This window comes from Manis javanica, chromosome 3, assembly GCF_040802235.1.
Source record: "Manis javanica isolate MJ-LG chromosome 3, MJ_LKY, whole genome shotgun sequence".
In the NCBI taxonomy this organism is placed as follows: domain Eukaryota; kingdom Metazoa; phylum Chordata; class Mammalia; order Pholidota; family Manidae; genus Manis; species Manis javanica.
This window is the reverse complement of record NC_133158.1, coordinates 79097602-79123664: the sequence shown is the minus strand read 5'-3', so window position 1 is coordinate 79123664 and position 26063 is coordinate 79097602. Positions and strand designations below refer to the sequence as shown.

Below are 26063 nucleotides of genomic sequence, written 5' to 3'. Positions count from 1 at the left end.
GCTCAGGCTAAAGGCCCCAATTAAAAGATCTGTGTGTTTCTGTGGTCTCTTGCTCTGTGGTGAGGAGAGAATCCCCAGGGCTTCATCACTTCACTGAACAATGCATCCAGTTAATCTTACAGATTAAAACAAAAAAAAGCCTCACACCATTCTAAAACTTTATAGTTCAGTTTCACCCATATTTCCATTCCCTGTAATCTCTGAAGACCTCTCTTCATGCTAATACAAGTGTCTAGACTCTGAAAGAGTGTTCTCAGTCCTGGCTTTTAAAAAAAGGGTGGGGAGGGCAGGCAATACCACATTCTACGCCCAGATACTTACTGGCCTAACAGCACCCAGGCATCAGTATTTTTTTGAAAGTGCCCCAGTTGATTTTAATGTGTAACCAGGATTTGAAAAACACTGGCTTAGAGTCAAGACCAGAAGACTTTACACTTAGCCTGGATTTCAGTTTCCAAGACTGCCTACCTCCTCCTTATCCTTTAGGTCTCTACCGCAATGTAACCTTCTCAGTGGGACCTCAGCTACCACCCTGTTACTAAGAGCATTTCCCACAATCTGAAACAACTTGTGTTCTTACGTGTTGTTCTTGTTTATTACCTGTACCTCTTACTAGGTCAGGAACTTTGTAAGGTATTTATTAACATCTACTTTTGAGTGACTGTAAGCTCTAGATCTAAGAATGTGGGTGACTGCACTAGGCTGAATCAGTAGAGCTGGAAGAGTAAAAAGAGGTGAAATTTGAAGGCAAGAAATGCTGTACTTAGAAGAGAGTCACAGAATAACCTAAGTGGATGATTCAAATGAAAAAGAGTTCTACAGTGCAGTGCCAACAATTTCTTACCTCTACCACTTATTTACAAAAGAAAAACAAACTGCCTTTTTATTCTAAGTAATATATGCTCATAAAGATTCAAACAACCCAGCTGAAAGTGAAACTTCTAACCCATTATCCAGGGGTAACCATTGTTTATAGTTTAGTGTTTATCATTTACAGTGTTTTATAATGTGTACACAAATAATATACAGGCTAGTTAAAACAGAATTGAACACTTTAAAAAATGTATTACTCAGAAACTGTGTATATAAACATGTAGTCAGTCAAAGCTTGGAGTTGCCTATGGCAAGACATCTGTAAAGATAACTTGATGATTTAGTACAAACTATATTTTCTTAAATAACTTGATTACTGAGTAGTAGATGTTTGGAAATGTTCAGTTTCTTTTGAATCACTCTGCATTTTGCGCACACACACACACACACACACACACACTTCCCCCAAATAAGTTCTTAATGTACCTACTATTAACAAAGGTTGGTTATTTTAGAAATTAGGTCCCCTCCCAAAATTGAGGCTTAGAATTTACATTGTTTTAAAAGGTGATAAATTTGGCAATACCCTCTCACTTTATCACAGTTCAGCTATTTGGAAACACCCTAGTTCAGGAATCAGCAAACCATGCAGGCCAAATCTAACCTTTCACCTGTTTTTTTGAATAAAGTTTTATTGCAACATAGCTATGCTCATTTGTTTACATATTGTGTATAGCTGCTGCTGTGCTGTAGTGGTAGAAGTGAGTAGTTGCAACAGACACCATATAGCCTAAAATATTCACTATATGGTTGTTTAGGGTGAAAAGCTGGCTGACTCCTATTTTAGTTGATCATGTAGGTTATGCTGTCAGTAAACAATCAGAACAAACCAACTGAGCCCAGTATATGGGAATTTGTTGATAGTTGTGGGGTTTTGCATGTCTGGCTGAAGAAAGAGTGGACTATACATGTCTGATGCATTTCTTAGGAAGGAAATCTGCCAGAGCATTGGTAAGTGATGGGGTGGGGAAGGAGTGGAGAGGCATGTTCCATCTAGTTGGGTCCCATCTTCTTGTCAGGCGTGTCACGTCTTCTCCCTTTCTATTCTCTACCCTCCCAAAGGGAACAGTGCTCATTACAGATGTGGCCAAAATTTTCAGAATACACGTAGGTTGTATCCTTTGAATTTAAACCAGTCTGCCCTGTCTTTGCTGCCAAGCTTCATAAATCATTTGGATGAACAATTAAAGGGCTGGGTGCCTTGTTGAATTCTACTCCAGGTGCAGTGGGGTAACCCCCCTTCCCCCACAGCTGCTCAGCATGCAAGGTAGGGGACCCTGCACAGTGTACGCTATGAGGCAGTCACTACAAGGCATTGGGTTTCATCTCCACTGGGCTTGTGTATTTTTCCCAAGTCCCAAGTTTTGTTGGGAATGCCCCTGTCTGGAGATTCCTTTGCAGATCTTCCAGTGATAGGTCTGCAAATGTCTGCACTTTGCAAAGGTGGTGCTGTGGTAGCTGGAAAGCACTATGGCCAGACAGGCTTGCCGGGACTGACCACCTCCTCTTTGCTCTATATGGGTCTTAAATGAGTGCCTCCTTCCTGTGGATCTGGTGGTGTGTAAACTCACAGGCTATCTCTTCACTAAATCATGTACAGACTGGCCCTGAATTTAGTTTTAAAAAAATTAGGGGCACAGAATCCCTCTTAAGTTATGAATTATTTGGAGGTTGGTGTGCCCTCCTTCTCTCCAACCCCTTTCTTTTTTGCAACCCTTCCAACTCCTTGGTGTTCAAACCACTGCCCCTACAGAAAATAGGTGTACAGTGTTATCCCCCCTGCTGAGCATTTTGTACAGAGGTAGGAAGGGCTATAGACCTGGAGTGACTCATCCAAACTGATGAAGCCTCGTCCTTTCGGCCTTCAGACCAGATGGCTTCATCTTAGCTGTACATCCTACTTGTAAGACGTTCCCCTCTAAAGCATGAGCTAAACAAAAGGAAATACCAGAAATTTCAGTTGGGGTTCATATTGCTTTCTTTGATGAGTGTGTGTGTGTGTTCTGAGGCTCTCTCTGCTGTCTGTAAATCAGACATTCCTGCTGGGTTGCATCAGATTCCAAGCAACATGATTGATGAAGAAAGGGCAGAGGAGAGATGAGATGATGTAATGGCTCTTGCAGAGTTTACCTGCGAACTATCTCTAACTGTGTACTGCTCAGGGTCTGTGTGACACTGCCATCACTGCTCTTCAGCACGCTAGCCTCACACTTACCTCACCCTATGTTTCTCTCCTTTTCTTGCCAAATCTGATTAGAAGCACTTTTGTTTTAAGCCCGTATTTATGAAGCCATAAGTGGACTTTGTACCAATGACCATGTGGTAAAATAATGTTAGGGCAAGCAAATTACATACTGACTTTGTTAAATCAGCTTGTTGTCTCTCTTAGCTCAGTTCAGTAAATACTTACATAGTCCCTATTCTGTGTCCTGTGTTGTTGATGCTGATAGTTTTCTTCCTTACAAGACTGTTTTGTGTCTCAGCTTCTGTTCAATGAATTGGCAGCAAACAAACCTATAGCAGGTACCTGCCTGTGCCAGTGACTGTGGTTTTTGCCATGTACTTTTCCTTGTAAACCGCAAAGCAGTTACTACTTGTACCTATTTTAGAAGTGACAACACTGGCCTGGTTCACTTTGCTAATATGAGTCAGAATTGGGATTGGAATCCATGTCTTTTGACAACAAGTACAGTACTCTTTCCATTACATCACAAATGTCTTTGATTTATGTACTCAACTAATTTTTGCAAGGAAAATGTCCAGTTTTCTCACAGTAATCTAGATCATACTTGATACAGTATTTGCTTCTGTTCTTTGTTTATCCTTGGGATACTGAAAGTCAAGAGAATAGGCATAAGTATATTTACTGAACAGTAACCACTCAAGTTCTGTGGTAGAGTTGTATTATACAAACCTTAAATTTGCATGAATTCAACTACACCTGCTCAGCAAATGAATATAAAAAGAGCAGGAATAATAATTTATATTATGTAGACCAGTCTATTCAGGTTATATGCAGTGAGTCAGTGCCTAGGAGTGAATCTGAGATAGATGTATATGATCTAACTCAGTCGGTGTCTGTTCCATGTTCTCTCTTATGGTGAGCATCTTACTTAGCTCAGTGTGCTGTTTTGTACAACATGCATCCTAAATACAAGCCACTTATTCCATCTTGTATTCAGCCAAAAATATAGTAATCTATACCAATGCTGGAGAAAAAGCTTACCTGGGTTGGGCCTACTGAGAGATAGTATATTGGCTTCCAGTGTGGGAACTTCCTAGAGGATGTTCAAAGTAATTTTGACAGAACTTAATTTTTTTTTTCTTACATATTCTTTTGAACACCTAAACTCCAATTAAAATGCAGCTCCTGAAGATTGATATTGGCTTGCATATAATCAGGCAGGGAATCTTTGTTTAGGTTGAACTGAAACTCTCTTGGGCTCAACAGCATTGTGTGTAATGGTGGGTAAACATATCTTCCATTTCATGTTAGCCATGCCAGGTTGGAAGGACCAGTGCCAAGCAGATCGAACACCCACCATGTCCATGAGAGAGCTGTGTCATCACTGAAACCAAGGAGGAGAACCAACGAAGGCAAAGTGTGACAGGGCCACCCACTGAGTGGTAGAAAGAGAGAGGAGATGAAGAAAACCACGTTGAATATAGCCACTGGTGACCTTTGAGAGAATAGTTGTGATCACTCAAGAGGTCAAAAGCAAGACACAAGGAGTTAAACATTATTAATACGAGATCAGAGTAGTCAGCAGGATATCATGAATCCAAGAAAGGGGCAGCAGTAAGAGAGGGCACAGGGGCTGGGAATTGATGTCTGAGGACCAGGACTGGGTAATGATAGGACATAAAAGGTAGGATTTGGATGTTAAAAGCAGAAGCATATGGTGTCATCAAGAGCTCTGGCTTCTGAGCTTATCTGAGGTTCTCCTAGGGTGCTGCTGGGACAGATCTGACCTCTGAGGTGTAGAGGTAGGGGAATCATTGGTGTCTATTGGCAAGCAGCTTCTCATAGTCTCTCACCGACTGCATATTGGATTTCATGCAGTTACTACTTTTCTAAGTAGTTAGGTTCTTATTTGCTTGTAATTTGCAAAATCAAGGCTGGCTCTGCAAGGCTGCCCTTTAGTCGGGAAAGAGGGCACCAGCAGTCAGCATATTTACCTGGAAAGCCAGTAAGGGTTCAAGTCTCACAACACAAAAACCAACTCATTCATAATGCCAAAACCTCATCGTATTCAAGGAAGTGGAGCTGAACCAGGGCAACTCCCTTTCCTTCCTATATTTGTGTAGCGAATAGCACCTTGCATTGTTAAAACTGAAATCCTGTTGGTGATATCTTTCACTCAGATTGCTCACTTTGTATTTTTGACTCACTGTAAAGTGTGAACTACAGGAGACTGCTTGACTGTTGTCACTAAGAAACAGGCTGCCTTGGAAAAATTGAAGCCGGAGGCTAGGGTGTTCAGGTTAAGACAGGGTCTCACAGGATGGGGCCTCTCTACCCCCACTGCTTGTGTATAAGAATCCCCTTCGGTGCTTATTAAAAATGTAGGATATAGGGCCCCGTCCTAGGCCAACTAAATAAATAAATCCATGATTGGATGTGACTCAAGAATATGCGTATTAATAAGCTCCTTTGAGGAGTCTCATTAAGTCTACAATTTAAGAACCACCAGTCTGGAAACTGTGTGTGACATAAGTGAAATTTTAGAAAAGTGATCTTTTAACAAACCAAATTCTCATCATTCTGAAGTTAAATTTTATTAATATAAAGTATGGCCAGGCATATTTATTTAAGTGAAAATATATAAATTTATAAATCTTTGAAACTCTTAGGAGAAATATTTAAATACAAGATACATGCAAAATGTTAGCAGTAGTAATAACTTAAACACTCCTGGGTATGAGGAAAAGGAGATTGCTTCAGTTCAGAAAGTTTGTGTGTTTTGTGAGATTTTTGTCGTTTCCCAAGAAAGGGAAGAGGTGAAAGGAGGGAAGAACACAGAGAAGCTTTTCTTGGCTTTGAAGATCCTAGTCCTTTGTTCTGCTTGCCTCCAAAATGCAGCTGCGTCCTACTCACAGCCCCTTTGCCACAGGCCAGCTGGGTCCCATTCATTCCCACCTCCACTACTGCTTTTTCACACACCAGAATGAGAATGGAGAATCGTAGAAAAGAGAAAAGCAATTTGATAGGAAATAAAATTGAAGATTTATAGAGAAGAGGAAGGCAAGGTATCTGGGTTCTAAAAAGTCCTAAAGCCTCAGACCAGAAAGCCCTTAGCCATAGCTGTCTGGGTAAAACCATTTGTTGTAGTTACAAACTGTGTGGGAATAGGTCCATTTGGGGAGCATTATAGGTAGGGACAGTAAGAGAAACTGGCTCCACTTCCACTGCCCCTATTGAGATAACCTCAGAAACGAACCCAAACTAATCTCTCCCCTAGCCCTCATCTGTTCTTTGGCTTTTATTTAAATTTTATATTTGTTTTCTTTTAATTGTTTCCTTTGTATAAGTCATTTTCTTAAATCTCTAAATTTCTTCATAATCAAAACTATTACACAGATCCTTGGGGTACATTCACCCTCACTCCTTTCCTCCTTCCCCATAATCATCATCACTACTACCCACATATGGTTAAATTTCAGTCCCATATTTCACCCTTTTTCATGAGGTGATCATCTGTAATTTTCTACTCTAAAGTCTCCTTTTAAAAAAATATTTCTTACTCGATTACTAACTCCATACACAAAAGTAAACTTGAAATGGATTAAAGACCTAAAGGTAAGACACGAAACCATCTTAGAAGAAAATATAAGAAGAAATCTCTTGAACATAAGCATGAGCAATTTTTTTCTGGACACATGTCTGGGCGAGGGAAACAAAATAAAAAATGAACAAGTGAGACTGTATCACACTAAAAAGCTTCTGCATGGCCATGGACACCATCAACAGAACAAAAAGACAACCTACAGTATGGGAGAATATATTCATAAATTATTTATCCAATAAAAGATTAACATCAAAAATATATAAAGAAATCATCTGACTCAATGCCAAAAAAAAAAAACTGATTAAAAAATGAATAGAGGTCCTGAACATTTTTCCAAGAAAAAATACAGATGGCCAATAGGCACATGAAAAGATGTTCCATATCACTAATCGTCAGGAAAACGTAAGTCAAAACAATAAGATATCACCTCACATGAGTTAGAATAGCCACTACCCAGAAGAAAAGAATAAGTGTTGGTGGGGATGTGGAGAGAAGAGAATCCTCCTACACTGTTGATGGGAATGTAAATTGGTGCAGCCACTGTGGAAAGCAGTATGGAGGTTCCTCCAAAAACTAAAAATAAAAATACCATAGAACCTAGTAATTCCACTTGTGGGAATTTACCAGAAGAAAACAAAATCCCTGATTCAAAAAGATAAATGCACCTGTATGTTTATTGCCATATAATTTACAATAGTCAAGATAAAGCAATTAAAATGCCCATCAATAGATAAATGAATAAAAGAAGATGTGGTACATACAATGGACTCTCGTTCAGTCATAAAAAATAAAGAAATCCCGCCATTTGCAACAACATGGATGGACATAGAGAGTATTATGCTAAGTGAAATAAACCAGATAGGTTAGACAAATACCATATGATTTCACTTATTTGTAGAATCTAAAACAAAACAAAACAAAATGGACAAAATAGCACTAGATTCATAGACACTGAGAAGTGACTGGTGGTTACCATGGGAGAGGGGTAGGGTGGGTGGGTAGGGATGGTGAGGGGGATAAAGGGACACAAAAATTCCCAATCATAATATAAGTTGGCCACGGAGATAGTAGTGCAGCATGGAGAATGTAGCCAGTAATTCTGTAACATTCTGCAATGTTGACGGATAGTAACGACACTAGTTGGGATGAGAATTTAATAATGTGGGTAACTGTTGAACCACTGTGTTGTATACTTGAAACTAATATAAGATTGTATATCAACTATACTTCAATAAAAAAATATTTCTCCTACGTAGTCATGGAATCCATCATTCAAATCCCAGAAGCTTTAGTTTTAGCCTTTTTATTTTATATTAACACTCAGCTTTGGAATGATGAGAATCCAGCTTGTTTATTTTATATCTTCTCTTCCTGTAAGAGAATTCCAACTTGGGATGCACTCAGCCCTTAACATAGTAACTTCTGGAATTTGCTTCTTAAGTTAAGGAATTGAAGCTAAGAGCAAATATTCCTGACTCTGTTTTGAATCAGATAACCAAATTAATAATTGCAGCATGTCTGCCAAAGTAAGCAAGCATTCTTGGTAGGTAGAACCATCATGCATTGTTTTGAAATCTTTAATTATTAAACCACTGCAAGCTCTTAAAATTAAGCTATCTCTAATGTGCATTGTGAGGGATTTTCTAAAACAAACTGGTTTTTAAAGTATTTTTGTTTGGTCTTGTTTTATGTACTGTTTGTCCAAAACCTAAGCATATTCCATCTTCCTAACTCTTTCAGTATTTACTGGCTTTCTTAGTGCCTTTGCTGATATTTTTCATCTGAGGTTTATACTATCTTGTGGCCTTTGATTTTCTCTGTTTCCTCTGTCCTTGGCATTGATTATCCTTTTGTCAGATGTTTGAAATGGGGAGAAAGAAGAAATCACTTGTGATTTTCTGCTCTGACGGTCTTTATTACTATTCCTATTTTATCTTAATGATCATGAGAGTCAGTAGTCTGAGTATCAGATATAACTCTTGTATTTTTTACTCACTGAAATCAAAATAATCTTGCTGCCTAAAATTTTCATTTGGCTAGAAGACCATGTAGAGCAGAGCCTTACTGGTATGTCCACAAAAATGATTTTTGCCAGTACATTTCCCACCACAGAAAGGTAGTGCAATGAAAAAAACCAAATCATGAAGGATGTGAGAGTCCAATCAGAAGAAAACAGTAACTAAGCCATTATGCAATAAAGAAGGGAGTTAGGGACAAAACTTACTCTCAATTGGGTTGCTAAGGCACAGAGAAACCTGAATTGGCCCAGAATGTGTACAGGTTTTGCTCTAGTTATAATTCAAGGCCAATCTCCAAAGTGCTTTAAATGAGACAAATGCTTCACTTTGTATAGGCAAAATATAGCTTGTAGCTTCCACTGCCACTGTTGCAAATTATAACAGGACTGGTAGGAATCACTGATAAAGATACAGTAGTCAGCTGGTAGCAACAGGAAATTGTCAAGAGTCGGCCACTGAGGCAGTAGGGGCAGATACCTGTTGGCATTTTTTGGTGAGCAGATTCATGGCCTCTCACCCACTGATTATTGCATAGCATGGGTTATTAGTTTTGTTAAGTAGTTAGGTTCTAATTTTCTTGCAGTTTGGGAAACTAAGGCCTTCCCCTGAGGATTAGGGGGTTGGAGTTGCTTTCCCCAGCACAGCCTTGCTGTGGGACCTATACACAGGGTGTTGTCCTTCTCATCTAGCCTTTTTTCCACCTTCCTGATCTTTGTACTAACATAATTACAGTAAATTGCAGCTCTTGAGATAATTCCTTTTCTCACATCTGGGTTTAAGTTTTTCAGCAAAGCTACTTAAGGAGGAGGAAAGAACCTTTCCATAAAGTTAGGTCTTTACTGATAAAGGTAATTCACCCCTCCTTCCCAATCAGATCCCCTGCCAGCAATAGCATAGACTTGAGCCACTGCCAAATGCTTTAATACCGTAAGGACTCACTTGATAAAGGCTATGCGTGGCAAACAAAACACAGCTGAAGTTCCCAAAGGACAATTTTCCAAGATTTTCATGTGAGATGCAACCAGGGCACCCTTCATTTAACTGTTACCATGTATTTGCTATAGTCCTTGGTACCCTGCACTTCTAGAGATTAGAAATTACAGGAAGTGCTAGCCATGGAAATTTACTGTAGCTGTAGAGAATTTGGTCTTTGACAAAAAAAAGTACAATGGCAAAGATAGGGAACAACTGTGACATTAATACTATGATCTTTCCAAATAATTCCTAACTAATGATTGGTCTGTTAGCAGCATTCAGTGTTATACTTTATTGTTCAATTATTTTTTGTTGCATGTGTTTGCTAGCTTTACCTCCCTTATTTTTGTAAACTCCAGACAGAAAAGGATTATTGTCTTGCTCTGGCTCTTGTATTTTGCATGGAGAACTAGCATAGCCCAGGAAGTGTCAACACTAAATAGTTGTTGGGCATCTGACTAGGTGAACCCAAATTATTTCAGAGTTCCCTGAACATAAGAGACATTAGTTAATGATTAATAATTACAAAGTGCTCAGACATCTCAGAAGCCTGGAACACCTATATAAATACAGGAAAGAGATATTTCTGTATTTAACTGACTGATTTTCAAACTTCATATATCATAGTTTTAGCCTTAACATCCCCCAGACCTTTACCGTAGCTGTTAATGAATAATAAAATTGACTTGTTTTGGGTAGACTTAAAAGGAAAAACAGACGGTCTATGGCCATGAGATATTAGATTGTCCCTGAATGAGAATTCAGATCGAGTGCAGGTGACTGAATTTAATGACTCCTGCTTCAACCCACCCCTCGAAACTTTGCCTCCTATTTGAAGAAATTACTGGATTTTAACCAAACCTGCAATATTACTTAAGAATATGAGATTCATCTTCAGTTCAGTTTATTTTCCCGATGTTCTGAAATTAAATGACAGCTAACATAAACTTCCACACAATTCACATAGAAAAGCACAGTATACTTAGGGTTTGGTAGATTCTGCGGTTTCCAGCATCCACTGGGGAACATACTGCCTGTGGATAAGGGGGAACTACTGTATATTTAATTTCATTTAGAAAGGTTTGGGCTTACTTCAGAGATTTCATCCAAGTTTAGAAGCTTGGAGTAGTAGTTGGAAGTCAGAGCTTGCAGTAGTAGTAGAAATAATAATGATAGCATGAAAAGCAGCAACAAAATTGCTTGCCACGTTAGCAGCCTAAGCAGTCAAAGGCATTAATGGACCATGAAAACTGGAGAGCGGGGGTGACCATGGGTCAGAGCTAACGTACATAGGCAAGCACAGCATAGGAGAAACTTTCATCACCTCTACTACACTGAGCCTTTTCTCTTGATAGAGCAAGCTCAGAATTTCCCTAGGTTGTTAATCTGGCACCTTTCATGAACATCAGTGTTCACTTTGGAAAATAAAAAGCAAACAGCCAAAACATCTAAGTGTTAAGAGGGAAAGAACATCAACAGAGGAAATTACAGTAGCACTTGCTGCAGTGGCACCTTTTTCTTGAGTCAGATGAGGTGAAGATATTTGAAAGTTTGCAGCTTTGACAGTCTGTCTTTAGACAGTAACCAGAGGTCTTGGGGGAGAAAATGGCATGCATATGCTACCACAGTTTAACTGTGGCTTTTATACATATATGTGTCCACATTTTCAAAACTGGTCTCTTAAAATATATATGAGAGTCAAGTGATTTGAAAGTAAATACCACTTCCTTTCCCCATTACTTTTTCTCCCTGTCTGCCATTTCCTTTCTAACATTAATTACCATTTCCAAAGGACTTGGTGTTTCCTGAGCTGGTATAGTTTCTGTTTGTTTTGGATAGCCCATCAGTTGTTAAGATACCTGCCATGTGTTTTGGAATCTAGAATATCAAGGGTTAAGTACAATACTAACTTCTCACTTTCTTCTTTCTCTTGTTTTTAGGTAAGCCATCTAATTGGAGTGACATTTCATCTGATGGAATTTGCCATTTGGTGAAGTAATACCTTTTTTATCAAATAATGTAAACTTTTATCTTGTGAGTTCTCAATCTGTATTTTCTCACAGCGTTGTCTTCATAGTATCCTCTGTCTCCAAGGCAAAAAAAAAGAGAGAATGAGAGAGAGAAAGAGAGATGGCAAGCAAGGCAAAAGACATGTAACTAAATATATTTATATGTCCAAAACAACACTGTTGAAAGAACCCTATCTTTTCCTAGCTATTTTCATCAATTTTGCCTTTTAGAACTTCAGGAAGTGGAAGAGTTATTGCAGCAATCCCCCCTTATTCTGCAATTTTGATTTCCATGTTTCAGTTACCTGCCGTCAGCCATAGTCTAGAGGAAGATGATTTTCCTTCTGTCCTATCATCAGAAAGTCAACAGTAACCTAATGATATATCAGTGCCTACTAATTCACCTCACTTACTCTCATTATGTAGGCATTTTATCATCTCACATCATCAAAAGATGATGAGTGAGTACAGCACAGTAAGATATTTTGAGATAGATTGAGAGGATACAGACCACATTCATGTAACTTTTGTTATGGTATATTGCTATAATTGTTCTATTTTTTTATTAGTTATTGTTGTTAATCTCTTACTGTGCCTAATTTATAAATTAAACTTTATCATAGGTATGTAAGTATAGAGAAAAGCACAGTATACTTAGGGTTTGGTAGATTCTGCGGTTTCAAGCATCCACTGAGGATCTTGGAACATACTGCCTGTGGATAAGGGGGAACTACTGTATATTTAATTTCATTTAGAAAGGTTTGGGCTTACTTCAGAGATTTCATCCAAGTTTAGAGCAGTGACTTTGAATTATATTTAGTGAAAATCTTCCATTCCTCAATATGTTTCTCTAAATCTTGGGAAAAGCATTCTATATAGGTTTTCTTTTGAATCATAGTTTTAAGTCTTCAGATATTTGTTTATTTTGAAACACAGTTATTGAATGGAAGAAAGAAAATACAGAATTTTGAAAATACAAAACCCAGATTCTGAAATGGTACCAGTGCTTGTGAATAAAAGATTGATGCCTCCAAGAGTGAGCATACTGAAAGGGACAAAGGGGTATATCGTAACACCAAATGGCTTTTCCCTGATATTTAGGGTCTTTTCATAATAAAAAGGGTGTCTGTATTGGTACGCTTTCTGCAAAGGCAGGTGAATTATGAATCCTATCAGTTCTTTTTTCCCTTGGTGAAATGTTTCTCTTTCTGTAGAACTTGGCACATGATCTATTCTGAATAACAAGCCACCCAGCATGATGCCTTCCCAGTGTTTCTTGATGAGGAATTTCATTTTATATTTTCTTCTTGAGATTTATTTGATAAAATGATAGAGCTTAATAACCCAGAGAACATTTGGATGCAATATTCCTTCAACTCTGCTACTCTATTATCTCTTCCCTCTCCCCAGTTTTAATTTTTTTAAACTAAATATATGATAATTGGTAGTTATAAATCCTGTTGAGACCGTGTAACACTGGCATTTATTGTTGCTCATTGAGACAAGTCCCAATACTTGGATATTGATGGAAATAGTAATAAGCTGACACTGACAGTCTATTTAAAAAGTTTACTGGTTGAAGAAAAGTTACTTCTAGATCAGAAGGCTACCCTGTCTCTGCCCAGAGATATGCTCTACCCCTGAGGTCCAAGAGCACATAGGGTGAAGACAGTTTGTGCTCTTCAAAGCATTGTGCTTTTGGTTGACTGAATGAATAGACAGATGAATGGATGAATACATATATATTCATGTTAGACTTTTAAAGTCAGTTTTATTATTTTACTATCAGATATTTTTAAAAAAAGAGAACCTCCCAAAGTAGTTATAGTTACTTATGTTTGGCAACATACAATAAATTGAATGGTTGCTTTTTCATATTGAGATTCTGAGAATTTCTGTATCAATAATCATATATCTAAATTTGGCACATTTTGAAAACTTTTGTGAGGGGAGTGGTAGATGGGGACAAGGGATGAATAATATCTGTTAACTCAAAGTATTCAGAAAACAATTTTTAAAAAAATTAAATATTGGTTGATTCTATACTTGAGTTGGATTTTTAACACTTTGATCTGTCTTTCATATTCCCAAAGGATAAAATACCTAAAATTCTTTCTGGGTTCTGGTCCTTTTATATCTTTACACCAGAAAATAAATTGGTAGAATTAATATCTTGTGAACCATTCATAAGGTCTGCTAGATATGAGTTGTATAAAAATAATTTTCAAGTTTTCCCTTCTTCTACCCTGAGAATCGCTCTAGTTTTCTCATTGTCATTAAAAACCCCAAACCAAACAAATACTCTTTGCTTTTCCCAACAATTGGTTATCCAGAGAAACCCACAATATTCTAGTGTAGAATTTATAACTTTGGAAAAAATTAGGAGTCTTTTAAAGAATAATGTCACTTAGTGAAGTATGGGGTCATCTTGGAATAAGAATCTTTCCTAATACTGTGAAAATTGGGAGAAGTTCTGAAGCTTTAGGAGGAATTAAAATTCCCTACCCCATGCCAGGTTAAGTATTTCATATACTCAGTTCAGTTTCAACTCAACTAAACTGTCATCTGAAAATGCAGATACATGTGGTTTCCCCAGTTATAAAATGAGCTGATATAAAAACTAAGACACCAGTAATAAACTAATTTCTGGATCCATTAAGCATATTTTGGCAAGAGTCCCATTTCAAGACCAATAAAATGTATTAGATAAAGTATACAGAAAATTTTTGAAATTAAATTTAACAGAAAATGGAATGATCATATTGTTTTTGTTTCTTTTCTAAAATATATTCCTTCTAAACAATTGAGCAATATTTTAAAAATATTTTCAATGTCAAGTTCATTGCTTCTATAATTCTTACAGTCCTTGAAACTGAATGCTGAGATTATTGAAGTAAAAGTTGGAACAGCTATGACTGAGACTTCAGAAGAGAAACTAGCTCTTAAAATTTTCTCTTCCTCAGTGTCCTCATTTACTTGCTTTTACTGAGCTGAAAGCCCCATGAATTTAGGAACCATGTCTGCTTTTGCTCATTTTTTGTAGTGCTTGCCATACATACTTCCTGATACACAGTAGGTAGGTATTCACTTAATATCTGATAAATGAAGAAGGTACTATCAAATGTACAATTATCTCAACCACCCATGAGAATTGTGAGGAATAATGAGGTGATATGGGTGTGGGTGTGTGTGTGTACACACACACATACATACATACATATACATATGCACAGTTGACCCTTGACCAACACTGGGGTTATGGGCATTGGCCCCCTGTACAGTCAAAAAACCATGTGTAACTTTTGATTCACCAGAAATATAACTACAAATACTTACTGTTGATCAGAATCCTTACCAATAACATAAACAATTAATTAATATATATTTTGTATGTTATATTCATTATATACTATATTCTTACAATAAAGTAAGCTTGAGAAAAAAGTGTTCTTAAGAAAATCATAAAGAAAAGAAATTACACTTAGAGAAGTAGAGAAAAAGTACTGTACAGTATTTATTGAAAAAACATCCACATGTATAAGTGCACCTGCACAATTTAAACCCTGTGTTATTAAAGGGTCAGCTGTTTTATTTATATATATATATATGTATATATATATATATATATATATATATATATAAATACATACATATCTTATATATATCTCTGAAAAATAAGTGGTCAAAAATGTTTGTTTGTTTGTTTGTTTTCAATCTGACTTGTGCTAGCCAAATTCACATAAAGCTGACTACCTTTCAAACCTGCCCCTGTTAATTTGGATGATATATTTGATTTGAGAGCTTGGATTGCTTATATTTCTTAGTCCCTTCATGTTATTAATTATATCTATGTAAGCTAACTAATTACAACACAGAAACTGAGCATGACATAATAATAAAAGGTATAAATTAAAACAGGCTGATAATTCCCTATTTGCATTCTAAGGTTTCTAAATTAGGACCATACCTCCCTTTGATAATTCTAGATAAACTAACAAGATTTTATAACCCAGTTTGCTTTCTCTTAATCTGTGAGGGCCCTAACACCTCAAGCCAGTCATTATCTAAGTTTTTGAACACTTATTTTCCTCCAAATATATCACATGGACCACCTTAATTAGATTAGGAAGTACCACCTATACTCATCTTTTTACTACATCAAAAACCTCCCAAACAGCCTCAGGTTTGTTTGATTTGTAATCTTTTCTGATCTCACTCCCTGTTTTGGCCTGGAAGTCCCTTTGCACTTTCTGCCAGTGTCTCTTGTTTTATGGAAAAACAGTACAGCAGTCTCCAATATAAAGATATGTGATACTTTCTCAGTATTGTCCATTCCAATAAATATATTTAATGCCCAGTGTGTGGGCATTCTGGATTGTGATTCAACAATAACATGAATCTTGACCATTTGAGAATTATAAAACTGAAATCATAATTTTTTCCTATGTTCTAGAACTCAATCCCCAGAACAAGAAGGATGAGAGTGAGAGATTTTTTTTTAAAGCCTTTGAAAACTCTTCCATGATGTCCATCAGTGTTTCGCAAAAGGGTCCTGTGGGATATACCCCGAAAAGTCAAGTAAAATTAAGAGAAGTAGCAACCAATACTCCTGAAGAGTCAAAGTGCAAATAAGATAAATCTGATAAAACCTAAAATGTCCTACGCAGAGAAACAAGTTTAGGTTTGCTGAACTAATTTAACTGGGAATACACTTTGGAGGAAACTAAGAATACCAATGACACCTTTAGAAGCTTGTAATTCACTCGTTCTATTATTTTTAATTCTATTTCCATTTCCTCTGTCTAGACTCTGTGAAATTAATAATTCTTAATCATTATGTTCTGTTCTTCCTCCATACTGTCCCCAACCCCTGATAAGAAAAATGGATGGATGAAAGGGGAAGTAGGAAGGAAGGAAAGGGATGTGTGTATGTGTATTATCATCAGCAGTCTTGGTTTTTTTTGTCTATGCAGATTCATTATGTAGTCCTTGTGTCCTTTAAAACTCTAGTTTATACTAACATGATAAAATGTATTAATGTTTAAAGCTACTTTATTATGTTATATTATGTACTTAACTACGTAATATCTTTATTTTGATTCTGTAACGAATGAAAAATGATTACCTGAGAAAGTATGTCCTCCAGTTAAAATCTATATTGGAAGAACTGTTTTTTTTACTTTATGTATACAAATTGCTATTGTTTCTATCATAGTTTCACTGTAAGTTATTAAGTTTAAGTTTAAAGATTTTATCAGGAAAACAAGGGGTTTTTTTGTACTATAGGAAATGTGTACTATAGGAAAGTTTGTACTATATTTGTACTATAGATAAGATATCTGTACTATAGGAAAACTACTCTCAAGAATCTGTGGTGATTTGGGATAATAAAAGAGCTGAAAGAACTAACATGTTAGATCAGCAAAAGTTTCTAAAGTTCTGATACAGATTGCAATCAGAAAATAAAAATTTCTCAATACTTGGATGCTGCTCCCCCAACCACCATAAACTCCAAGACTTTTAAAACATATATTATTTTAGATGAAAATTTTTCTATAATATTTCCATTTGTTTGTTCTAAAAGAACATGCACTGACCATAATTCAAACTGTTTTTGATGGCCCAAGGTCACCATTGAGTTCATTTCATTTCAGCAAGTGTTTGTTTAGTACCTCCAGTGTGCCGTGATCCTTTTGGATGCTTCAGTCTGTTTACCACTGAGCTAAGCGGCTTTTAAATGCCGGGCTTTGGGACTGTAGGACCAGCTTTTTATAGCTTTTCTGATTCCTGGCTGTGAAGACTGGCAGACTCGCATGAGGGTGCTTTGCTAAACCTCCCTCCCTAATGTGATGCTTTTAATCTTCTGTGAGCATAAAGCTGAAATAACCGACCATATGAATATGCATTAGAATAAGAGCACACTAGAGAGTTCTTGAATATGTAAAGTCCATCACATAGACTTAAGAATGGCACATAAGAGTCCTTTTTATCCTTCTGCTTATTTTTTAAATTTCTTAAATTGTTCTAACATTTACATGAAATTCTGCTATAAATTTATGAAGCCAACATTTCCTTTATCCTTTTTCTTAACAGTGCTTTTAGGAACAGATTCAGATTTTACAACACCTCAGTCTATATTGTCCAATGATCAAGTGAGAATTAGTTGTGTTTAAAATATGAATCAGATTATTTCCATCTAATTATAGTCCACAGCCACCAAATGAACCATTTTCATATTTGCCTGAGGTTTGGTTTAATTTTGAACCAAAATTAGAGCCTGTATTTTTATTAGTTTTTCAAATCCACAGTTTGTGAACACACACACACACACACATATACTCACACACATGAATGTATGTGTATTTTCACAGTTTGTAATATTATACTTATGCCATAGAATTCTTAATGAAGAGTTCTGTAGCAGGATCATTTCCACAGTCTCCTTTACCAAAATGATGTTTCCTGCAAATGCCTATCACTAAAAACCAGTATTTATGAAATATTTGTTAAATTATATGTGTGTATGTGTATTACAAATCGGGCTTTGTCTGATTACCTAGTAAGCTGAAAATGAATTGAGTGCTGTAAAGAAGTCCAACGCAGTCTCACATATTACAGAGCTGCAAGAACTCAAGTGTTAAATCAACAAAGGCTCTGATACAGATTGGAGAAGGAAAGGCATGTGAGGTTTTTAGCACCTCCCAATGACCATGTTAATCAGACCTGTATTGCAGTTACCTCTCCTGTTATGAGTAATAGTCAGCTCATCACTTCCGTTCAACACCTTTTTATCCTCTTTTACCCTCTGCCCTATTTATGTGCACAAATGTACCTGGCACCCACCTTACCAAATGAGAACAAGAAAAAGCACCCTACTAACCAAAGAATGAAATGCTTCTGTATGTGCTTTATATTGCCAGCAACATGTATACGGAGATCTTTTTGAAGAGCCAGTTATTGAAACTTGAGTATCCTTGAATTATCTGCCATTTAAAGTTAAATTACGGTATTTGGGTATGCTTAAAGACAGTAGCAGATCCTTTTTTCTCTTAAAGTATTTCTACATTTCTTGAATATAGCTATTGACTGTCTTTCCATTACTTGTCTGTTTGAAGTCTTCCTTTTTTAAACCGTTTAAGTGTAAGCTGATACATGTTTGTGTAAGAGTGTGATTCTACAGGATTATAATCTTTCAAGCTATTCTCACATAAAGGAGTAAGGGAATTTCATCATATTATCATGTAACTTCATGGCTTATTTTTTCATTTAATTTTTTTTTATTCACTTGACATTTATCAAAAAAATTCCACAAAGCAATTGTTTGTTTTTTAGAGGAAGTAGCTAACATGAGATTGAAGGCAGGGGAAGTGTGGCATAGGGAAACTGGCTTGAAACCTCTGTATATTATATGCAATTTTATTTTCTGAAAAATATTTCTGATTCAGTAATCACCCTGGCTAGTAGCCGTGTAACTTTTCTTATTCTCTGGAAAGCCTTACTGTAATTGAGAACTTTGCTTATCATGTATGTTGCAATTTTATTTTCTAAAATTATGTGGCATTTAATGTCTTCATTTCCCCATGCAACCTTTTAAAACCATTGTACCTTCATTTATTTTATTGCACCCACACCCTTTTTCTATTTCAGATAATTCTTTGCAATTCGCTTTGCTTTTCTGCTAATAAATCATTTGAAGATTTTAAAAGCTAGATCATCTCACTTACAGTCTAGTATAGGAGACACGTTTACAGCCAGAACTATAAGTTTCCTAAACTCAAAATCTGTACAAGTTTACAATAGGAAGCCAAAATATTCCCTCTGTAATCAAAGAACTTCCAAAAGAAGAGAGATGCCATCAGCAAAGAACAGAATCGATTCATTAAGCTCTGGGTATTTTGAAGGCCTGAAATAGAGCACCTGAGACCCAACATTGTTATGGTCATTCTTTCTGGAGACCAAATATGGGGTGCTATCTTTTGCCAAGGACTAAAAGAATTAAAATACGGATTAGCCAGGAAAGTAGCTTTTCTCTCCCTAGTCTTACCAAAGGAGCAGCAGGTTAAAAATGAATGATTGATAACATTTTTTTTCAAATAGTTGTACAGTTTTTTTAAGTATCTATTTTTAATGATTTAATTTAAAATTTACAAAGCCAGTATACATGTTCTCTTTACTTACTAAGAATATTAGAAGGTAATGAATAATCTTGAGTTTTCTTCACGTTAAGGTGCTCTACTTTTCAAGGCTTGTCAATTACCTAAACCACAAATCCCAGTGCACAATCCCCCAGCTTCCTGTTCTCACCTAGAACACTAGAGAATACGGTCATCCCAGTATCACTGCTGTTCTAACCATCAAACAAAACTGTTTAAAGTACTTGGAATTCTGGTGATACACTCTCTAGGACTCTCCTTATGTATAGTAAGTTTGTTCTTCTTTGGACTTGCTAAGAAATGAGACTTAACTTTTTGTGACGTTCACTGTATCCCTCTTGGTTCATTGCTTCCTTCCAAGTTAGGCCTCCTGACTATCTTTACTCCATGAAATAACCTAGTGGTACACAGGATTAAGCAAGAAGATTCAGGACAGAAGGAACCCTTCCCAGAACTTCAGATTGCCTCATTAGAAAATTGCTATACCATTTTGTTTCAGTTAGAGAATATAGGTGTCAGAGGAATAAAGAGGCAGGAGAGGGGCTAACTTGAGCTCTTGAGTCTGAAGCAAGATCTGCATTGTGATGCCATTTTAGAAAAGGAGCAGCCTTCTGTAAGTAATGCTGTGAACAGATTAGTGAGTTTTACATCCAGTTTCTTAGTTGCTCATATTTTTTAAAGCTCAGAATAGACATAAAAATAATACAATAGAAAGAATGCTTTGCAATTTAAAGAAAGAGTATGTGATACTTTATGAAACTCTGATCTTTTTAATGGAGAAAGAAGAATAGCGTGGATGCTAAGTACTAGTGTGTGTGTGTGTGTGTGTGTGTCTTTCTGAGAGAGAGAAAAAAAAAGAGGAGAAGACATAAGACAGGCATAGTTATAATCATCTCCTTTTTCCACAATTATTTGCAGTAGCTTAGAAATGAAACACATAATAAAATTCACATAGGGATTTTAAGTAAAAATGGACAAGACCAGGGGAAAAGAATGAGTATTAGAATAACTTTGGGTCTCTGATGAATCTGACAGATTTTTTTATGTAGGTGCAGTAAGCAGTAGCATTCAGAGGGGAATCAAGGCACAGTTCTTTTCTGAAGAGAAAAGCAAACCTTCCATAGGGCCTTCCATCCATTGCCAGCCCACTTTGAACCAGTGCCAAGTCCACTGCCAGCCTTTGGGCTTCCGCTGGCCTGTGCATCCTAGTTCCTCTGGCTTTACCTACATGCCTGCTGCAGCATGGCTCTGACAGTGTTCATTTCATCACTTTGGAAAGGCCTGCCATTCCAACAATTGCACATGATTTGAGGAGCCACACTGATGATGACTTTTGAAAAATCACATATGTTTCTTATCCTGGGCTTGAGTATTCAAGAGACCTTGAAAATACCATTCTGAGTCTTCTGTTGTGTTGGCTTTGCAGGTGCTTCCATAGGAAGGACTTAGGGGAGAGACACCAGAAACTCGCCAAGTACAGGGGAAAGGAAAGTAAGAGAGATTCCATTCTGCCTGACTCAGCTGTAATAGGTAGAAAACTAAGAATCTTTTTCTTCAGTGATCATAATTTGTTTTCATCATTAGTTTCCATGGTTATTTTCCCCTACCCAGTTGTTATTAGCACTTATTTAGAAACATCAGTGAGTGAGCCTTAAAAGGCAAAGAGAACTGAGGTGCTATCCCAGAGTCAGAAAATGCTAAGTTTTGGACTGAGGTTCCACCTCTGAGCTCATTCTTTTTTATTACACTGTATTTGGCTGAAGATCTGACACCAGATGCACTGTAACCATTGCAAAGGCAGTGTAGTCTCTTGCTTCCTAGATTTCCACAGGCATTTTTGCCTCTTGTTAGAGTAGCTGCACCTTTATATCATTTTGAAGTGTTCTAGCCATTTTGGAAGAAGAGGGGAAGAGAAGAGAAAGGGAATGATGGCAAAGGGCTGGTGCCTGAAAATGGAAAGGCCACGGGTGAAAGCAGAGAATGTGTTACCTTCTGGCTCAGGCCAGGTGGTCAGGTGTAGATGTCATGTGTGTCCCCAGTGCAGTCACCCTTACAGCAGTAATTCTCCCCATTTAGCCACCACAGAGTATTGTTCCCTGTTTTTCTATGGTGCTTGTCAAAATGCTATGACAACTGGCTGGTTTTATGCAAACACAGCCTGGCTCTCCAGAGACAGTATGTCTGAAAGTCAAACATGGATGGCAGCCATTGGCACACAGAGGAGTCAGAAACCACAGATTGTTTTCTCGTCGGATGAACAGCTTAAAGCAATGTAAAGTTAATTGAAGAATTCCTTGAAAGTGAAGTCAGACTAAAAGAAATGCTCTAAGTCTATAATTTACTAAATGTGAAAGATCTGTAAATGGTAGGGAGACTAAAAGAGCTTGAGGGGAGAAAAGACCATTTTTGTAAACAGATCTGGCTTGTATTATTTGTTTTAATTATTTGTTCTAATAATGTAGATCTGCAAGAAGAATCTTTAATTAGGTAAAGCTTGATTTATGGAGTTGGCCTCATATAAACCATGATGTCATGGTGTGCTGCAGAAAATTACAGGCCTGGTCTTGCCGGTGAAAACTATTATTTCTGCCTAGGACTACTCAAACTCTGCATGTCTTACTCTCACAAAACCAGAGCATCCAGTGTTCTCATTCTCAGTGCTCATTACCCAGGTAAATTCAGTGTGCGTTATTACTCATTAAGTCGTTTGTCAAATATATATTTTAAAAAAACACACACACAGGAGGCAGGGGCTGAGTTTCACTACTAACTCTAGTAGTTAATGAAATCTTTACTTTTACTTCTTGGGAATGTAGAGGTTAACCTGTGATCCTCTGCAGAAGTGAATTCTCTCTCCCTCCAGCTGACACACTGGCAAGGACATGCCAGACTGTCAGAAGTAGTGTCTGTGTGTCTGTCTGCCCTTGCCTCCCACAACCCTGACCCCAGCTCCCACTTTCCCTCTCCCCTCCCAGCCACTTCCTGGAAAGCTGGTTCAGTGTCATCAGCGCTTATTTCACCTGGTTTTAAAGAAGAACATGGAGCCTTTCAGCATTTCATCATGGTTCTTAGTCCCTCTCCCATTGCAGTACAAGCCTTGATGTAGGTAGGGCCAAGGCCCTTTCTTTGATTATAGGTATGCTGATTATAATTTCCTAACATTTTTCTTGCATTAATTATACCTTAACAATTGTATTTTTGGTGGTTTCCCATTTCAATTTTGTTAAAATAGAATTAGACTCTAAAAGGAATCCTAGATTTTCACAATGTTTTCCATTCTTTTAGAATTGTCTAGCCTACATCTGCCATGATAACTATTTTAAGTAATTTGCCTTTATCATGTCTTCTCAAGCTATTCAATGTACTTTGCCTTTAACTGTCATATTTCATCAGTTTTCATAATACTTGATTAAGTTATATGATTATAATAACAAGTCCAGCAGGTATAAACAGGTTTGAGAACAAACACAAACTTTAAATGATTGGAAGAAGTGCATGGGGCATAGCATTCTAGAAAATAACCTCCTAGCCTCCACCATTCAGTATGTGTGGGATCAGTCCTGAGTTAAACAAAGGCACAGAATTGGGTAAGTGGAGCTCAGTTATGGGAAGTTCTGCATCTGTTCTCCCCACATTCTCTCCATTTCACAGATGACACCTGGGTGGTTACATGACTTGCCCAAAATGAAACTAGTTGATGGCTAAGCCAGGTGTCCTAACTCCCAAGCCAGTGTTTTCCAGTGGCACTAGAGGAGGACTGCTGTCCTGGCCCTTTGTTGTGTTTGTCTGACTGCTGGCTGAATGCAGGTTTATAGTGTACTTTGATCTATTACCACAAAGTATCTTTCTTGATGCTTATTTTACCCATAATTTTTGTGTTACTAATTACTAAATTAGTAATTTAGTACTAATTAACACACATTTTTCTTTAAATTCTTCATATCTTCTTTATTATCAGGTATTAACCCAGGTCGTGTGATTTATCACTTCTGTCTCTAAGTGACCATAATTGTGAGAGAGAGAGAGAGAGGCTGCATGGGAGAATTCCCTAGCCAGATTTGTCCTCCTCACCCACCAATCTAGAGCTCCATACCATTCATGGCTGCTTTTGTCAGTCCATAGGCAATTTTTAAAGGGCATAGGCCTCTGAGACAAAGCTGCTCTGGGGTTGAGGCAGGTCTGTAAGGTTTATATTTATTTGCTCTTTCATAAGCCATGTGTGAAAGATTTTTTTTTTAATCACTTTCCTTTTCCTGCCCCTTCCTTCCAGTGCTTCCCTCCTGTCCCACCCCCTTTCAGAAAAGATTTGATGTTGCCTGGAGTCAGAATGTACCTACAACTGGGCTTTAAAAATAAAATCAATACCAATAGGATGGATTTGAAGGAAGGGAGGAAATGTACTCAAATTACTGAGGGAAAATGGTTTCGTTATTATTGAACACTGTATTTAGCTCTGAGCTTCCTGGTAGATAAAACAAGACACTTGGGTTCATATTATTTTTATTTGTGAGAGAGAAACATATCATGTCTTCCATGGAGACATTGTTACCAGGCACTTTATTCAGAGTCAGGGACCCTCATGTAAGTGAAGCTGAATAACCACCTAGAGCAGGAAATTCATCAGACATTAGAGTTTAAGTAGCCCTACTAGAATCCATCTCTGTTCTTTGTTGATGGGGAACAGAAGTCCAGAAAAGATAAGTAATTTGCCAGTTGCCAGTGTTGGTGAAAGCACCAGGCTGGAGCCAGTGTCCCTCGTACCAGCCTGGACCATAGAACACCCTTGTTTAGAAATCACAGTATAGTGAGATGTGGCACTGGACCCAGTATGATCCAGCATCATGCTTCCCTGAGTATTGGGACATAAACAGTCAAGGGAGTGGAATTTGGACTTGATGAAGTCAAAATATGTGGAAGAGGGGTTTCTTCAAAAGCTGCTCTTTTCGCTAAGAAGAAGGAGTATACCTCTGTCCCAGTAAATATTTGATGAATATGTGAATCTTTTTTTAAAAAGCACAACAATTTTTTCAACTATGGGCCAAACAAAACTCTTCAGTGCATCACACCCAGCCTTTCAATGTAGTATGAAAAAGAAGAGTGAGCATTTCTCCAGCTGCACTTAGTAGCTCGGGAACTTCATGACTACATCATATACCCATCCTGCTCAGGAACCATGGAAAAGCTCTTCCACTCCAGCCCTACACATTGTGCCCTCCTACTTCCACCCTACTGAACTTCGATGCTCATGGTTTTAGGCCTCAACACTGTTTTTCCCAGTGCATTGCTGTTTAGAATATGGAGAATGTTTTGTGAGTTTAGGCAAACAGTGAGAAAGAGGAAGAGCACTACAAACAGAGGGAAAAGTATTTGTAAAGACACTCAGGTGGAAAAATCCTTGATGCTTGGGAAGAGCGCAAGTGAAACTATGTAAGAAGTGAAAGGAAAAGATATTGGAGAAGTAGGCAGAGCCAAATCTTCCAGGCCATGGTAAGGAGTTTGAATATTATTAAGTCCAATGGGAAGACTAAATACAACTTTTTACTGAAACCTGCTATATATACATCCTGAATGTTTTTAACGGAAGTGAATCAATTATTAGCAGTTATTTCAGAGCCTGGACTCTCTTCTTTTTGCTTAAAAACATTTTTTGGACTTAATTGGCTGAAAAATATATATTGTTTATTTTCACATTTGTAACTAAAAGATTACAGGCTTATTTTAAAATACTAAAATAACAATGTATTTGCATAGAAAGTAAGCTTTGTTTTAGTTACATAATGCTACAGATTTTGCTTAGGATGATTGTTTAATAAAGTAAGGTTCCCAGATACTTTCAATCTTTTTAATTGTATCCACTTAAGTACATAAGTAAAAGTCTAGTCATATGTTTTACTGTTGCATTTGTGACCTTTGCCAGGTTACTATCACATTGAAATGTATAACATTTTTGTTACTGAAAATTAATTATATATATACTTACACTATACCAAGTATATATTAATTGCAATTTTTATAAAAAGTATAGCTTTTCCTTGAGTTCAAGGCTTATTTTAGCCTATGTTTTAATCTTAAAAAAGATTCATGCATTAAGCAGTTTACTCACTTTCACAGAAGATAGAACAAGATTTTTAGTTTAATATATGAGAACCATGAAACATTACTCATTTTTTTTTAAACTTGAGAATTCCCCAAGCCAAACTGAGCCACTTGAGAGATTTTGTAGCTTAGCCTTTACTATCTAGTGAC

The 26063-nt window shown here is 37.1% G+C and overlaps 2 protein-coding genes across 10 annotated transcripts in view; one reads left to right on the top strand and one right to left on the bottom strand.

Moving 5' to 3' along the window:
* The window catches only part of CMSS1 (cms1 ribosomal small subunit homolog), a 382078-nt gene that overhangs the window by 207080 nt on the left and 148935 nt on the right, over positions 1-26063 (top strand). The window contains exon 2 of one of the 7 annotated variants that reach the window (XM_036998643.2): positions 11596-11650. The exons of the other annotated variants lie outside the window; for them this stretch is intronic. The gene's annotated coding sequence lies outside the window, so the exon portion shown is untranslated. The remainder of the gene's footprint in view (positions 1-11595; positions 11651-26063) is intronic. 7 annotated transcript variants of the gene reach the window in all.
* The window catches only part of FILIP1L (filamin A interacting protein 1 like), a 304769-nt gene that overhangs the window by 197823 nt on the left and 80883 nt on the right, over positions 1-26063 (bottom strand). The gene's annotated exons all lie outside the window — the stretch shown is intronic.